We start from the raw sequence: 16,505 nt of genomic DNA, 5'->3' as shown, positions 1-16,505 counted from the left end.
TCGTAATGAAATGGAAGAGATGACTGATGCCTTCAGCTGACATGGGAAATCTTACCAGCTTTTGATCTCTGCACACACACAATCCAGTTATTCAGAATTGTACTTTTTTGTGTGTCGTATGAAATAAAGCTTTTGTAACACTTCCCATCTCTCTGTTGCAAATCAGGACTGAAAAATTTAATTGCTGAAGTTCAGCATAAAATCCGTATCAAGCAGGATTCAACACACGCTGGATCACTCAATAGAAGAGTTGGCAAGGACATTGCCAAGAGATGCCAGACACGACTGGGTATCTGTTTTGGTGGTGACGACTAGATCTGGAAATCCCAGAGGGAAGCTGTACAGGGATTTACAAGGTCCTGCCTACGTATTTCCACAGTGAAAAGCAGCAGCCTGCTTGAATAGCATCCTGGAAGCTTCCATAGCCTTGCCAGGCTTTGGTAGGAGCCTCTTGGACCTTCACGCTTCCCAGGAGAAAGAGCAAAGAGCCTTCTCTTGACCCCTGTTTTCCTGGGGAAGAAACTGAAGCAACTCAGGTGCACTAAGGCAGACGGCACGTCTTTGCTGTGTTCTGGACCTCAGCTCCTGCACCAAGACCTCTGGGACCAAGCAACTCGGAGCTAACTACCAGCCAGCTGAACTGGTTTCCTTGCAGGTGCAGTTCAGCAAACTGGAAAAACAGTGACTGTCTTCTCAGACCAACAGGAACAGTACAGGCTGTCCACGACACAGCACACATCGGGCGCTTGACCAGGAGACTGCCCAAATACCACGTGCTTGTGGCCTCCCAAGGAACGCGTATATTTGTCCAACAGGGCCACATAACCATTTCAGAAGGTACTGAGGATCAAGGAGGTTGGTGGTGGCTACTACAGCATGCTAGAGCACTTTCCAGGAGATCCGAGAGAGACAAAGCTCTAGAAAAGGCTCCCAACCCATGCACCAGGTATTTGCTGCATCTTTGGCCTGTGCCCCCGCTGTAAGGCATTCCTCTTTGGGGCTGTAGTGCAGCTTTGAAGCCACTGCCAGCTCATCTCCACTTACAAGCTCATTCTGCTGAAGAATATTGGATCCCAGGGACCAGATCAAACCTACTGGAAAACCAGGTTCTGGATCACAGCCTGTTTTTCTCAGGGTCTCTATACCAATTGCTTTGATCTACAATCTCCAATTGCACTTGCTACTCTAGACAAAGCTGCTGATAAATTCTTAAATGTCTCTTCCACCAGCTCAGAGCTTGCCCATTTCTTAACACTGCCCTTGGTCTGCAGGAACTGAGCTCCTAGAGCTGTCGTCTGCCCCGCAGGATCTTCCACAGCCCGAGGGCAGTCCAGCTGCCTTCTTACAATTGCTCCTTCAGTCTAACAGAATCAGTCTTGCACGACTGTGCTCTGAAGACACCGTTGCACTATAAAACTCCACTCTGCAGCTTGCAGGGTTTTAGCAGAGGTTGCGCCATGCTTCAAACACTATAATCAACAGCAAAACCCACGTGCCCTGCCCATCTCCAGCCACGGCAGCAGCACGGCAGCTCAGGTGCTCCGGTTCCTTTTTGTCGCTGTTTCCCAACTATATTATCACGCCACAGTGTTTTGCACAAAAAAAGATGAGCTCCCTACCTCTGCGTGCTGATGCAGTAGCGGGCCGCCCGGTTACCAACATTGCGAACCAGCAGCGTTTTCTGGGTGCTGTACTTGACTGGACAGGCTGAGAAGTTCACCTGGTCGGGGAAGTCCAGGATAGCTCGGGCACCTATAGCTCGGATTGGCACAACAAACTTCTCCCTTTCTGTGATGCAGATGAGCTCGTGGAAATAATCCTGCAGGGAAAGAAACAATCTCAGCACAATGCTTTTAGTACTTTCCCCATGGCAGAAGGAAAATTGCTGTTTTCTAGGACTGTAGCAGTATCATTCAGTAACGCAACAGTACTTTTTACCTTCATGACCTTTCATTCCAGCATGACTTGCACACAGTTGTTAACTTGCAAAGAAGAAACAAGCCCACTGATTCACCCGCTTTCGCAGCAAGCTGGCAGCACCACAATTATCTGATGCTTTGATTCCGAGGCACCAAAACAGAGTCGCTTCACGCAAGGGATCACAGCACTAATGGAACCTGCTTCGATCGCCACCGCAGACTATTGGAAGCACCACTGAGAACCCAGCTGTGCCACAGCACTAACTCCAATGCCAGCAACGCGGAGACCTCGTTGAAGCTTGGCAGGGGATGCTCAGGTATGTTTTCAAAAGGACTTCAGCACATGCATGGTCAACGGTCAGTCGCTGGGGAAATGCTTCACAAGCTGGACACGGTAATTGCTGCGATGCCAGCTGAGTGTAGGGTACAGCTGTATTTCTCACCCGCTCCCACAGCCTTACAGGGCCAAGGCTGGGGACACGCACCCTTCAAAAGCCACCTGACCCATCTCCCCACACCAGAGCCGGCTCAGCTCCAGACCCAAACTGTTTTTGCAAGAGGTTTCACAGGTACTTCAAAGCACTAACAGTTCCACCCCTGCCCTCAGCAGCCTACGCCAGCTCTGCACTGCAATTCAAGAGAGTTCTTCCTCTGCCTCATCTCAGTTTCCCTTTACATCTCACCCAGCCCCAGGGGACACAGAGACAGCTCTGGCTGATGCCGTAATCGAACCCCTCTGTAAGGTCTGTTCTAGAGGAGTAAGTGACGGCGTGCCTGGTTAGCACACCCACCCCAGGCAGGCGGCATCGGGAGCTGCACACGGGGGACACTCAGACACCCCACCAGAGCAAAGCCGGCTGTGCATTCCCAGCCACTGGCTCGTTCAGAACAGAGCCAGGCAATCCCCCCCGCGCCCCGGCTGCCTGGCGTTTAGCAGCAGGAAGGCAAATCAAATTACCAAAAGCATTTTACTGTAGGGATGAGCAGAGCAGTCTCCAGATGTATGGCATGGCGTCGCTGCGCTGGAACTATCACCTTGCCCCCACTGAAATCAGTGGTAAAGCTGCTGCCATAGGGCCAGGAGCCATTACCCCCAGCAGCGCTCTTGTTGATGAGCTGATCAAAGCTCTGCTTCTCATCACTCACTCGCTGCCCTGATTTTTGCCCCGGTGCTTTTAACTCATTTGATATTCTTGTAATTGTTGAAGCAGCAAGCACTTTGATTTAGGAACCGCACACAGCAGCAAACTCCCTTCAGCAGAACTGATCCGGATTCCTCCGCGGTTGGGATTTCCTGCTCCCATCCCCATCCCCTCCTGGAAGGGCCCTAAGGCAGCCAGCCGTGGCACAGACACGTACCCAGTGCTCCAACACAACAGCTGACACCCAGCACCTCACCCACCACCCAGCGCCTCACCCACCACTAAGGTTGGCAAAACAGATGCTGCCCCATCCAAGGCACAAAGAATAAAGAAGGATCTCTTCTTCTAGACATCTCAAACAGTCACCCTACAAACTGCACAAGGGCTTTTGCTTTTCCTATTTGGAAGGTAAAATACTAGCAAGGGAACTGCAGCAAGCAACCTGCAGGATTTAACATCATATTCCAGGCAAGGGTTTCATCTTCAGCAAGTCTTTCTGAATTAGCAAGTTTGTACTCAATCTTGCAGCCCAGGCCCTCTAAAATAAAAGCTACGGGCAGCCCATATGACTTTAAAGCACCCATTACCTCCTGGGTACTTCACCTCCCAGACTGTTCAGATGCTCAGAAACTGCATTAGCAAATGGAGAGTGCCATTTGCTTTTGCTGTTGTTGTTATTTCGGCCACATTACTGTAACAAAGGCAAAGCCAATTGAAAGCTACCTGCCTTATTAAGTCTTGGCATGCCATATTTACTTATCTCTCTCTTCCAGATGCCAGGTAGACAGAGGAGGATGCAAGTTCAGATCAGCAGGGAGATAAAAAAAAAGGAACTTAAAACAACTGGAGGTATTTGAGGGAAGTAAAAGGAAGTAATTGTCAAGTCGTTGTCATTGCTAAGGAGCAAATGGATGACAGCAAGGCAATTAAGAGCCCAAGAAATAAATCCCCCCCTCCCCCAAAAGCAAGCACAGGCAACCTTCCCAGCTCCTTTGCTGGAGGGGCACCGGGACAACCTGCACAGCAACGCACAAGGAAAGGGAATTCTTTCTCCAGGGACCCGAGGGCAAGGCTAAAGCAGCAAGGATTTGGTTTCACAGAGACAACCACGACCTTGGGAGAGAAAGCTGCCTCTCACCATTCATGCAGATGCACATTATGTCCCAAGCCCCCTCTCCAGGGACACCGTGGAACATGGCATCCCGTGCAAGGCTTGACTCAGGACTTCAGAGCAGGCTGACCCTTCAGCCACGCTCTACCACCCCACCAAAGTGGGACCTTGCACCAGGCTGAATGCAGCGTCAGCCCAAACAGGGCGAAACCCAAGGCAGGAGGGGTGCTAGGCAGAAGCTGGCTGTTTGTGTCGCTGTGGACCCATGGTCCCTTAAGCTTTTGAAAGCTGAATTGCCCCCCTGGGTGGGGAACGGGTTGCAGTCTCCACTGCAGCACTGCCTCGTGCTACCTGGACACTAACTCTGCTACACACTTGCTTACAGCCTGGGCAACTGTTGAGACCAGTGCAAAATCTTGTTCTGCTTCGCAACTACAAACCCTTAGCAGACTGTTTAAGACCACGTTTCTAAATAAACGTGCCTGGATGACAGAGGGGTTGCATCCCATCTATGCTCTAAAGTTTGTTGTGTTTAGACACAGCTTCAGGCTACAGATTTTCATGAAAACATGACTACATCCTTCATACAACTCCCCTCTCCATTGCAAGGATGGCAGACAGTTGTACGATGGTTCCCCTTCTCTCACACCCCTTTGACAAGCAGTAAATTACAAGCTCTGGCCTTCCAGGTATCGCCACTGGCATCTGAACTGGCACCCGCTGGAACTGAAGCAGCTGCTCGTCTCTGATGCTGTTTCAGGCTCTCTGCAAACTCAGGGGCTAACGGTAATACTGCCACAGTGATATCAACCTTAGCTGCCCACAACACCACACTCGGATGTCAGATTTCCTGCATAACCCATCCTAAATCCTGCACTGAATTCCTTGCAGCAGACGACTTGCACAGAAAAGATCCTTGTAGCATGAGGTCACACGGCAAGCCAAGCAGGGAAAGCTCCCGCTGAAACCCTGATATCAAAGGCTGGAAAATAAGGGCCATGACCAGAGAGGAGGGACCGGAGGATGAAGATACAGTCGCAGGAGAAGGGGGTGCCCCTGCACCTGCCCCCCTCAGCTGCCGGTTCGCAGCACTCTGAAATGAGTCGCTTAGCTCCAGGTTCATTTATCACCGGGCCATCTGCCTTGGTCTTCTGCCCCTTTCCTCCCCACACGAGTCATCTTGAAAGTATACTTGGAATAGCTTCTGGGCGCTACAAAGCATCTAACAGGGCTGCGCTGAATTGTAAAGGACTTCATTTCAGTAATGCAGTAACTCGCTGTCCTGTCGTATTTCATAGTAATCAATGTGCATTAATTCAGTCTCCACCGAGCATCAGTAATGAATTTCACAAACCTCACAGACTGAACTTGCATTGCCTGAAAACAGTGCACTGCTACAGTGAAAAGAGCAAGACGACAACACGGAATAAGCTGTGCTATGTTTTTATGTGCTTCTTACTTCCTTCTTCCTTTACAATAAACTATTAATAAGCCTGTAGGACGCACAAATGGAAGTATTTCTGTCTGTTGTTTATCTGCCAGTCAGTGCCACAATGGTTTCCAGTTCAGCAGAGGCCGTCAGACCATAACGCAAGAACATGTGGGAACAGGGGCTGGCACGAGAACACCCACGCTGTACAACTGGAGCCATAAAACAGAAACGTGCAAATCAGAAGCAGCAAGAGTAACAAATTGGAAATGTTGCCCAGCAGAAAAATTAGCAGTTCATTTATAACACAAGTGCCAATAAACCAAGAGGCACACCAGCTGTTTATTTATTTACTGACAGTCCAATCACGTGGCACATTCCCAAATGACTGCCAGACAGCAGGGAACTGCTCATTTTCCAAGAAAGGGCTACGAGGCACACAGCATTTCAGCCACCAACAGCTCACATGGCCCTAGTACTTAAGGCTTGGCCACAACTGTACTCCTTTGATTCAGGAGTGACTTCACTCAAGTCAGACTTACCCCAGGGAAGAACAGATTCAAAGCAAGAGAATTATACAAACCAACTCCCCATCAGGAAGACCCGCATCCCAGTTCACTGGGTTACCCACAGTCCCTGTGGATCGTGCAGCATCAGGGATGTAGAGGTTGTTCAAAGGCAGCACTCCTGAGCCTTCTGCAATTAACACACAGATACTCTGCAGGCAAGCAACTGCAAGCCCAGCGCAGGTGGCTTTACGGAACCATTTCCCAAAGCCTGCCTCTTGGCTAAGGGCTTTGCAAGGTGCTCTGCACCTCCTGACCATGCTACTGATGCATTTCTAGCTCAGCTACAGCACTCTGGCACTCCGCTGACTCACGCTCCATCAAGTATGAGCCAAAACATTCCGTTTGTACAACATTCTGGTTCTGCTGTACAATCCCCCTTGTGCTCCTCACCAAGCAGCCCACATCCCTCCCCCAATGCCCTGCAAGGAGCACAAAACCCAGGTCAGCAGAAACTGCCGTGGTGTCGCTGAAGCTGTACAGAGGACCTCGCTGGCACAGCTCCCTAATGCCACACACTCACCAGTTCAAGGGCAAGACAAGGGACAAAGTACTGGACATGAGTGTTCCTGGGGGTTCTCTCACCCTACTTCTATTTGGGGTGATGTTCATGTGTTGCTCTGCTGCTTCTCTATAGTTGAAGAGCAGCAATTTGCCCTTCATGGGAACCGATTTACTTCCACCCCAAAAATGAATGCTCATGAATACTAATAAATCACATTTTAAAGGAAGCAGCGTCCTCTGCAAAGCCTACCTCGGTGAGGTTAAGCTCTTATGTCACTTGGGCAGTATGGAGAACTGCCCTAGGCCAAGGTCATTTTAACCTTCCATACGAATGATGTAAAACCATTTCTCAGTCCCTCCCCAAAGCAACAGATCATTTCACAAGCTCAGGGAGCCAGGGGCCGCAGGGCATTTCCTCTTTAGTTTGCTACAGCCACGCTGTTTGAGGATAGGACAGGGCATTAAACTAAATCTAAGCAGCAAACAGAAGATGAGAGAACAGCTGTGCCCAAAGGGATCCTGCGCCTCTGGCCTGGCGCAGAAGCATCAGCTGGCTCAGAGCTATCCCCTAACCTCGCCTCGCCCACACAGCCACACAAAGAACCCTGCCAAGAGGCAGCAGAGTGCTGCTGGAAAGAGTCAGCCTGGCTGTATGCCCCTGCGATGCTTCCTCCCTTCCATGCCATGTGCTAAACCCTTCTGCATTAAGAAGCCTCCAGACAACACTGTCACCCCTTCACATCACGGCACCGTGCCAGGCTTGCCAGAGCCACAGCACCGATGTTCCAACCTCCAAGCAAAAGCATGGCACATGGGGCAGGGAATAGGTGCCAGCTGACACAGCAGCCACAGCCACATGCACACAGCCACAGCCACACCAGCGTGACTGCCCAAAGGCTCCGGGGTAAGTGTCTGCCTGCAGATTCTACCTGCCCCTTCAATGCCTGGGTGTGCTCCAGATGTCTCTGTCATCTGCAGCACACCGGCCCCCTGTGATTAAAGACATCTAGAGCTCAGTGCGGCTGTGCCAGGCTGGCTCCCCGCCACGAGCACATCTTCTCCCCTAGAATCACAGCTGGAGCACAGGCAGGCAAGTATCCTCAGGGGCAGCACAGCGGCAAGGCTGGAACACAGAGGGTATGAAAAAGCATCACCTTCGCTCCAGCCCAGGGTGAGGCAGGGAACTGGTTGCCAGATGGGAAAGAGGAAAGCTCTCTGCATCTATTCACTCCTCTAGTATTTTCTATCATAATTAAGCCCCTAACACTGAGTAGAGAGGTGGGATGGCTAAACATCAACACTCCTCCCGGCCATCTTCCTACTGTCCCACGTGCACCTTCCCCTGCAAACGCCCAGGAAAGCACGGGGAGGGAATGCACAGCCCATCAGTCCCTGCTGCGGTGGCATCGCATGGTGCTGCCAGCCAGGATGTGACCAGCCGCAGGCTGCCTGACCACAGCCTAGAGCAAACCTTGCAGCACGGCACGGGCTATAACCAGTGCGCAAGGAAAGTGCCGGCTTCAGACAGAACGTTCCACTGTCTCACTGCTGTGTCCAACGTGATACACATCCCAGTGACTCCAGTTTTCAAAAGTGGTGGTCCTCACTCTGATCAGGCTCAACTTCGCGTCCTCCAAACAACAGGTCAATTTTAAATAGGCTTTTGTATTTATAATTATCAGAGCAAACCCATAACCATACAGCAACGGACAGATATTAGCAGTGCCGCAAACCCCACAGCAGACGCCCTGTTCTGAACCCAGCCCCGCAGGTTCGCCTCCCGCTGAAGGCACCTGTCTCTTGGGACCTCCAGTCTCACCTTGTTCTCATTGGGGGTGAAAACGATGTGGAAAGTCACAAGCATGCCAGGCGGTACTTTGCGGCACACGGCATGGTGGCTGATCAACTTGAAATAAGGTGACCTCTCCAAGGTGACCTTCAGCAGCTGAGGAACCTGCAGAAAAGGTAAGAAAGTATGATTTTGCAGCTTGTGGAAACAGGAGCAGAAGAGACCTGCCAATAGCCTTCCTTAACCACCTTTCCAAAGCACTTTTAGCTCTGGAGGTACGTGCACATAATACACAAGAGTCAACATTAATCCCTTCTGCCTGGGCAAAATAGCTCAAGGCCAGAGGCAGCAGGGCAATGAAGGAAGGGCCAAGCAGGGAAGACACCAGCAGCACCGAGATATAATATCTGAATCAAGCCACCCGTGTATTCAACAGGCCCAAAGAACCTGCCGGCTTCTGCCTGTACACACCCAGGCAGTCATGCCCCTAGAAGGGGACTGTGTTGTCTGAAAGCCAAACAGTACGTGTTAATCCTGGGGGAAGGAAGAAATGCACTTTAACATGCTAGGTTTGAGCAGGGCTAGAGTCATGCATGCAGACCAGCAAGAGGAGGAGACCACACATACTGTGGCCTCACTGGGAATAAAAGCAAGCCTGAAGAGCAAAAGGAGGAACATGGGAAGACAAAGCGACAACCCCACAAACAGAGGATGGCTAGGAAAATTCACAGGGAGCTGTAAAGAAGCAAGGGAGAAGCACAATACGCTACAAGGAAAGGCTGATGCAGAGGATGAGAGCCAGCAACTTGGCAAAGTGATGGAAATCCAGGCAACCCCCCAGGCTCTGGCTATCAACTATGGGCTCCAAAGGCATCTTCTGCCTCGAGATACATGACCGGCACTGACTGCCGCTGGAGTCTCAGTTTTAAAAGCCAACCTCTGCTCTCCGGAGGCTCCTGCTGCCTGTGACCGTAGCCAGGCAGCTGCCAGCGCAGGCAAGCCAGATCCCTGGGGATCCCTGCCCACCCCCAGCAGTCCCTGCAGGCACCCTGCTGCACGGTTCTGCCCTCTGGGACACCACCAGCACACAGACAGCACGCAGGCATTTCTCGACCCCTGAGCACCAAATCTCAAAGTCTAAAGCAGGTGATTTGGACTCACGGGCAGCTTCACTGACAAACAACAACCCCACAGGAGGCTTGGAAAAAATGGAGGCTTGTTCTGCACCACCCACCCGAGCCTGGTAACCCATGGCCCAGGCAGTCCTGAACTCTCCAAACGCCCTTGGAACCCAGCAATGTCCTGGGGCAGCGGGTTCCAGGAGCCAGTTTCACAGTGCACACAAGCAGTCTGGTCACCAGGTCCCTTAGGAGAGGAGCACGTGTGGCTAAGACCTTCAGCAAAAGCCACCCAGAACACCTGAGGGTGCTGAGGAACAGCCTGAAGACAGAAAAGCAATTGTACAACACAGGTGAGAGCAGTAAGTATATAGCGAAGCACTTCTGTAGTTGCACCATTACAGAGCCTCTATTTGGAATACATTTTGCTGTCAGCTGGATTTTTAGGGGGCAAACAACTTCAGGCTGCCATGCAGTATAAGATTCAGAAGAATCTGGGAAACCAGTGCGAAAACTCTGAGACAGAGCACAACACTGCTCTTCTCCAGGACATTGCCAAAAGCCAACAAAATTAGAATAGAACACCCTCTCAGGATTATCATCTCTACCTTTCTGTATTTAGAACATACCAAGGATTTTCCTTAGAGCTAATCTTACTTTTACACCCACGCTCTCCAATGGCTGAGGTCTTACCAGCTTCAAAACTAGTTCGGTTTGGAAAAATCCCACATTCACACATTGCCTCCCCCTTTACAGGGCCCGTAAACCCCAAGGCGCAGCTGGACAAGTTTATTATTCCTTACTGGGAAGGGCAGAAATGTTATGCAGATGTTCTTTTCCACCTGAGGAAGCATGAACAGAGCAAATCAACTGTTTGCCTGTTGGCTGGTACTTGGCAAAGATAACCATTTTGAGGTGCTGCATGGATAATGGAGCAGCTGAAGCCAAAAGACTCAGTGGGAACGAAGCAGAGAGTAGGAAGAGAGAAACTGAGGCACATTTTAATTGGGAAGAAGATACCTACAGCAAGGGGTGCCCAAACCCCAGTGTAGACCACACCAGTGGCATTCCCTGGGTGCAGGCACCCATGCCACACCTTATCCACGTTCCCAAGTTAAATGCCAGACCAGGAATGGTGCAGTACTCTCCAGGAATAACTGAGGGACCACACACGCATCCTTCCCAGCCAAAGGGTCTTCCCTTTTCACCCACATCCCTGTCAAAACCTGTTCTCTCAGGAAATACTTGGACTTCTCCCGCTGTCCTTCCACTCGCTGCCTTGGCAGCTTTTTTTTGTTGTCCACCTGTTTGTCCCCCCCAGCAGGTAAATCTGGAAATCTGGGGGGAATTCACCGGCTCTTGCGCACACTTCCATCTTCCCATCCCACCCTCCCCTCACACATACCTCTTATTCCTCATTACAGAAGAGTATCCTTAATTACACCTCTCTTCCTGACCTTTCTCTGCTGCCAGTGCACTTACTGCTACAGATCAAGAGAAACCCTTGCGTGTAGGAAAGTGCGCAGTGAGAGAACACCGAGCTCAGCTCCTTTCCTCCCTCTGCCTTTTCCCACCAGCTTGCTCTTGGCACATGCCTCATTCCAGCAAATGTTTCCCCAACTGAAATTCAAAAGGTCTCAATTTCCCTCTTTACAGTGGAACAAAACTGCTGACATTTTCCAGCTTTTCCATTTGCAGCTTTCTTGGGAAATCTCAAAATGATCAGGTTTTTCAAGCAAAGGTGGAGACCTCCGAGGGCACTTGACTCTGAACGTGCTGTGGCTCTCCAAAGGGGAAGCAGAGCGTCACATTGCCTCAGAAAAACCTGAGCAGAACCCAATTAAGCTTAGCAGGAGCCTGAAGCGGCACCTAAAGGCCTCCCACTGCTTCTGCTACATCAGTCTGTTTCCACTGCTGTTTCAAACCACCTTTCCTGAAGCGCTGTTACCACTAATTATAACTTACTCCAGCATAAAGCGGAGAAGACTCAACCCCCGAGCTCTGACAGCCCGTTCAGCTCTCTGTGCAGCTCACCCAGAGGCAGAGGTGCCCTGTGGAAACCAAGATTAACCACGGAGCCACCAGGACACGGTGTACACTCGAGGGAAAGCACGAGGGCAGGGAAGAACTGTACAGCCCTCAACATTCCCAGCCATCCAGGGCTTTCAGGGGGAAGGATGCTGACTAGAAAAGCTCCTTTCGGTTAGGGACTACCAACACACAGCCAAAACCAGGGCGAGAAACCTCAGCATGGCAAGATTTCCACCATCTTGCAAAATAAAGGTGGCGAGACATTTTACTCCGGATGTGCTGTGCTGCAGCAGGTGACTGGCTGTGCTGTGCACCGCGCGGATGACACTGCTCTCCAGTTCCAGCACAGGGTTAAACTTCCACATCCCAGCACTTACCTTGTCCTCGTTCCTCAGAGTCAGTGGCACTTCATAGACCTCGTAGGGGACGTAGCTCTGGAATACCACCTCTGACGGGAAAGGCTGGAACGAGCGCTGTCTCGGGGAAGGTGCCGAGAACTGCAGATGCAAAACAGAGTTTCAGCCGCTGGGAGAAAGATTCATCAATCAGAGAATACTACATCGGTCCCCAGTGAAGTACAGTCTCCCGGTGAGTACGCCTGCCCAGCTCACGCCAGGGGAACGGCAGCTCACCCACCTGTGCTCTGAGCAGATCAAATGTTTCTGGGCCACACTGAGCAGGCTCAAGCGAGCAGCTCTTTTGCTGGCCGTTTCTCCAGGTTTCCTGCTCCAAAAGGCAAGGCAGCGCTTACCTCCGGCAGAGCCCTGGGCTAACACGGTCACACCGCTCCAGAGCACTTACTGCGAGAGCCGTAAGCACTCGTGCAGCAAGTGAAAGCCAAGCATTTACAGGAGACTCCACGGGAAACAGTTTGGGGATTATCTTTACCCTGAGACAGTCACCAAGTCCAACCCATCCTCAAATCTCTTTTTTGATACACAGCCTAGAAACCATGAGGAAGAGAAGACAGGCCAAAAAGGAACACCGCCGTTAAGAAAGCAACAGATGAGGTGATAAGGTTCAGCTCCTTCCCCAGCACTACTGCGCAACTTGAATAGGGCTGGACTTGGCATCTCCTTTTCCCATGAGCTTTCAACGGATGCTTCATTACAGTCCATTATTGCCACGTCAGTTAATACCACTACAGAAGCGCGCCTGACGACACACAGAAACAGCAAACGCTTACGGCGCAGAGGCATTACTTGGAGAAAATCCCTCCCTGCTTTGTCTCCCCCCTTCCAGCTGAACTCTTCGCACTCACAAGACACAGGCACGTCTCCTGCTTCTGCACAGGAGTCAGGGTCGTGCTGAAGCCAGCAGCCACAGCACACGGCCAGTTCTGTGTGCGCTCGTCCGAGGCGTTCCCAACCTCACGTGCTGTCTAAGGCAATCCCCAACCAATTTGTTACAGGTCTCTTGCTGGCACTTTTCCACTCAACAGCCTACCTCAGTCATCTACCCACTTGGAACGTGCGTTCTACTAAGCAGATGTGTAAGAAGAGCAGCTTTCAACATACATGTAAGCAAACACTGATCCAGATAAAGCACACCCGCTCCCCTCTGCCCAGCGCCATTCCCCTGTGTACCTGGCAGCCTGAAAAATCTAACACCCTGTAAGGGTCCCACTCGTCGTTCCAACCCAAAGCATTCATGCAATTGCTTGAGCTACACCTTGAAGAGTTACCGTAGGCCCTCAGCCCTCAAAGACCAACGCTGCCACCATTGAGGCCATCCGATGACCCCAAGCGTTTGACAGAGACTACACCAGACCAAGGGCTGCCTATTTCAGCAGGAGGGTGGGAAATTGCAAACTTGCATCCTTGTGTCCCCCCCCAGCCTTTCTCCAGGATCATGCTTTAGCCACAGTAGCTCGTCTCCAGCAAAAGCCACCAACTTCAGCAGAGGTGATTTATATGGGCTTAGTGCAGGCCAGGACTTCAACAGCTCACTGGGGGAAAACATTTCACCTTTCCCCCAGCAGAAGGAACGCCACCACCACCAGCAGCAGTTTGAAACGACAAACTGCCACCAAAGTATTTAGATAAGCTGGAGGCAAGCCTGTCACAAGCATAGGCCCACTTCAAATGTCACGTCAAACAGCAAGGAAAAGGGCAAGAAAAGGCTACCTTATGACGGGAGGCTTCGCTCACGTCGAGAAGCTGGGTAATCTGGGGCCGCCGCATCTCCCGAGTGCTGGCCAGCCTCTGCTTGGTGCTAAGAGTCATCTCCTTCAGGAAGGCAGAGGGAGTCAGCTGAAATGCAAAACACCAGCAAGAGCTACAGAAATGCCTTCATTCAGAAAGGCTTTTCTTGTGCAAGAGCCACTGATGAATAATTTGTGATCACAGCCACTAGGATAGTCCTGGAAGTCCCATAATTACCCGCTGAAATATTTAACATCAGTAAATTAATGATAGAGAGCGGAATACACACGCTCCAACCAAGTGGCTCTGTCCCAGTAGCTTCTCCTTTGTGATTTGATGTGACATGTTGGGGGATTTGGCTCTTCAGGCATTTGTTTCCTCTTCAGATTTGCTGGATTGAGCCAGTGACCTTTGAAGAAGGTCGGGAGGAGTTACCAGCAACCCCCTAACTCCATCCTTGCACAACGCTTACAACCACCACACGTGTGGAGACGTCACTGCTGGGTGAGTCAGAGGAAAGCAGAGAAGCAGTGTTGTGCCAAAACTGAGGTGGAGAGGAATGGCTCCAGGTTTTAGTTATCTCTTTTGAATTAGCACTTGTTTTCTCTGTTCTGGCCTCCGAGACCTCTCCACAGAAGTATGCAGAGAGATCTCCTCGACAGAGCCTCAGCGCCAGGTCGCCTTCAGTCAGGTGAGCTCTGGTCAGCAAAGGACGTCTGAGGATGGGGAGGAGGAACTGCCCTGACTCCACTGCTGTCTGCAGCGCTGGGTCTGTGCTCCACAGGGGATACGGGACAGAACAACTGTTTTGGAACCTGTTCCATCTGGGACCAGCCATACCTCTCGAAACCTTCAGGCAGAGTTTGAGCAGCCCACCACATGCCCAGCTGCCTGGAGGGCAGGTATGGTCAGAGCAGCGCTGGCAAGCATCCCGACGTGACAAAACATTGCTGCCCACACAAAGGGGACAGAACGAAGCACACGCTCATGCTTCAGCTATTCCGGTGCAATGCCCGGTACGTCCATTTAAATTGGCTCCGGTGGCACATCCAGACAGACTCTGGGCTTGCCCTGAAGCAGCACACAGTCCATCCCCTACTGCACCATGATCGCCACCTCCAACAGAAGCACGGCAGCAGAGAGACGGGGAGGTGGTGTCCAGATTCACAGTGCGGCCAGACAACAGGAGGGGCAGGTAGAGGAAGGACGTGGGGGCAGTTTCCAGCCTTACACAGCTCCTACCTGGCCGCAGCAGGTACTTACAGTTGCAGGCTTCTCTGTCTCTCTGACTAGCTTCGGATTACGAGGCACTACCACTTGGCTCGGGAATCCACCAGCCATCCTGGAGGACCCCGTGAACCAGCAGGGCTTTCCAGTGGCCATGCCTCAGTTGACCTGCAAGGAACAACAACGGGACTTTGAAAATCCAGAATCCCCTACATGGCAGACCCAAAGGAGACAGCTGTGTCTCCGGGTTGTGGCATCCTTCATAACTGCGGCCTCCCCACCCTGTCTCATAATTAGACCATGTTGAAGCAGAAGAGTGAAGATTGATAGAAGTAAAACCCCACAACAAACATTCCCTGAGCCAAAACAGCCTTTCACAAGCCACACGCACACATCAGAGCCTGCTGGCATTTCTCACCTTCTCCCTCCAACTTCCATCTATTTTGGAACTATTTACTGGAATTTTTATCCAAATCTCGATTAATACCCAAACTGTCCTTTATTACTCTTCAAAAGTTTTTCGGTGGGAACAAAAGAGAAATGTCACTTCACTGCTTCATTTTGCAAAAGCAGCTGACCCGATGCGACTCTGCGCCTGACCCTACTAAGTGCTCAGAGTATTAGGAACAACCTTAAAGCCGGGGATCGCTGCTGCCCCGAGCATCAAAATCAGACCGCTCTCCTACTTTGCAAACCGAATGCCCACCCTTTGTGCAAGGAGGTTGGTGATGGTTTTAACTAATGGAGCACAGAGCTCAGTACTCTGATTATCAACTATGGTTTCTCAAAGCTAATTTGGTTAACTTGCAAAAATGATCCAGCAAACAGGACTCCTCCCAGGCATGAAATTGCCACAGTGACCAAGAGCCTTTCTCCATGGAGAACGAGGGCCCCTTTTTTCACTTATTAACACCCAAACTCAAGGCTCCCTACAGGCGTTCGAAGGTGTAACAGCAGAAAGAAAAGCATGAAACCATTCAAGCTGCATGAGCAATTAGCTCAAATATAAACGCAACGTTAGTGAAAGCAGGGCCACTTAAGGCTATCCTCACGGCAGCTCTTCTCCAGCATCCTCATCCTGCAGGCCGCATGGGTCAACAGGTCCATGGGCCATTCTTTTTCTACCACCAGCCTGCTGACGACCTCTCCATCTGCATCTCAAAAAGTGCGGGTGCAAGAAAGGGAAAGAGGAGAAAACACCCCCAGAAAGCAGGTCTCAAGCATCGACAAAAATCAAAGAGAGGTATGTACAGCACTTACTAAGCACTACTTTGGACTAGAAATCATTTCCCCTCCCTTTCTGGCTAACTGGACCAAGGGACGGATGGATTTGCCCACTTCTTATTTTATGGGACTTGAAAGACCCAGCTCTACCCTAACACTTTTTGACATCCCAAAATTAAGCAAAAACTCACAGATCCCAGCTTCAGGTAAGTTCATCCAGACACTGCAGACAAGCTACTCATTTCTTTAAGGAGTACAGAAAAACCTCCATGCTGACTTACAAAGCAAGAACTTAATTCCT

General features: G+C 50.9%; 1 pseudogene; it reads right to left on the bottom strand.

Annotated features, from left to right (window-relative positions):
• Positions 1–15,141, bottom strand: part of LOC129783362 (hydrocephalus-inducing protein homolog) — a 99,323-nt pseudogene extending 84,182 nt beyond the window's left edge.
• Positions 15,142–16,505: the final 1,364 nt, after the last annotated feature.

This window comes from Falco peregrinus, unplaced genomic scaffold, assembly GCF_023634155.1.
Source record: "Falco peregrinus isolate bFalPer1 unplaced genomic scaffold, bFalPer1.pri scaffold_35, whole genome shotgun sequence".
Lineage (NCBI taxonomy): Eukaryota > Metazoa > Chordata > Aves > Falconiformes > Falconidae > Falco > Falco peregrinus.
The sequence above is the reverse complement of the archived record's forward strand: the minus strand, read 5'-3'. Positions and strand labels throughout refer to the sequence as shown.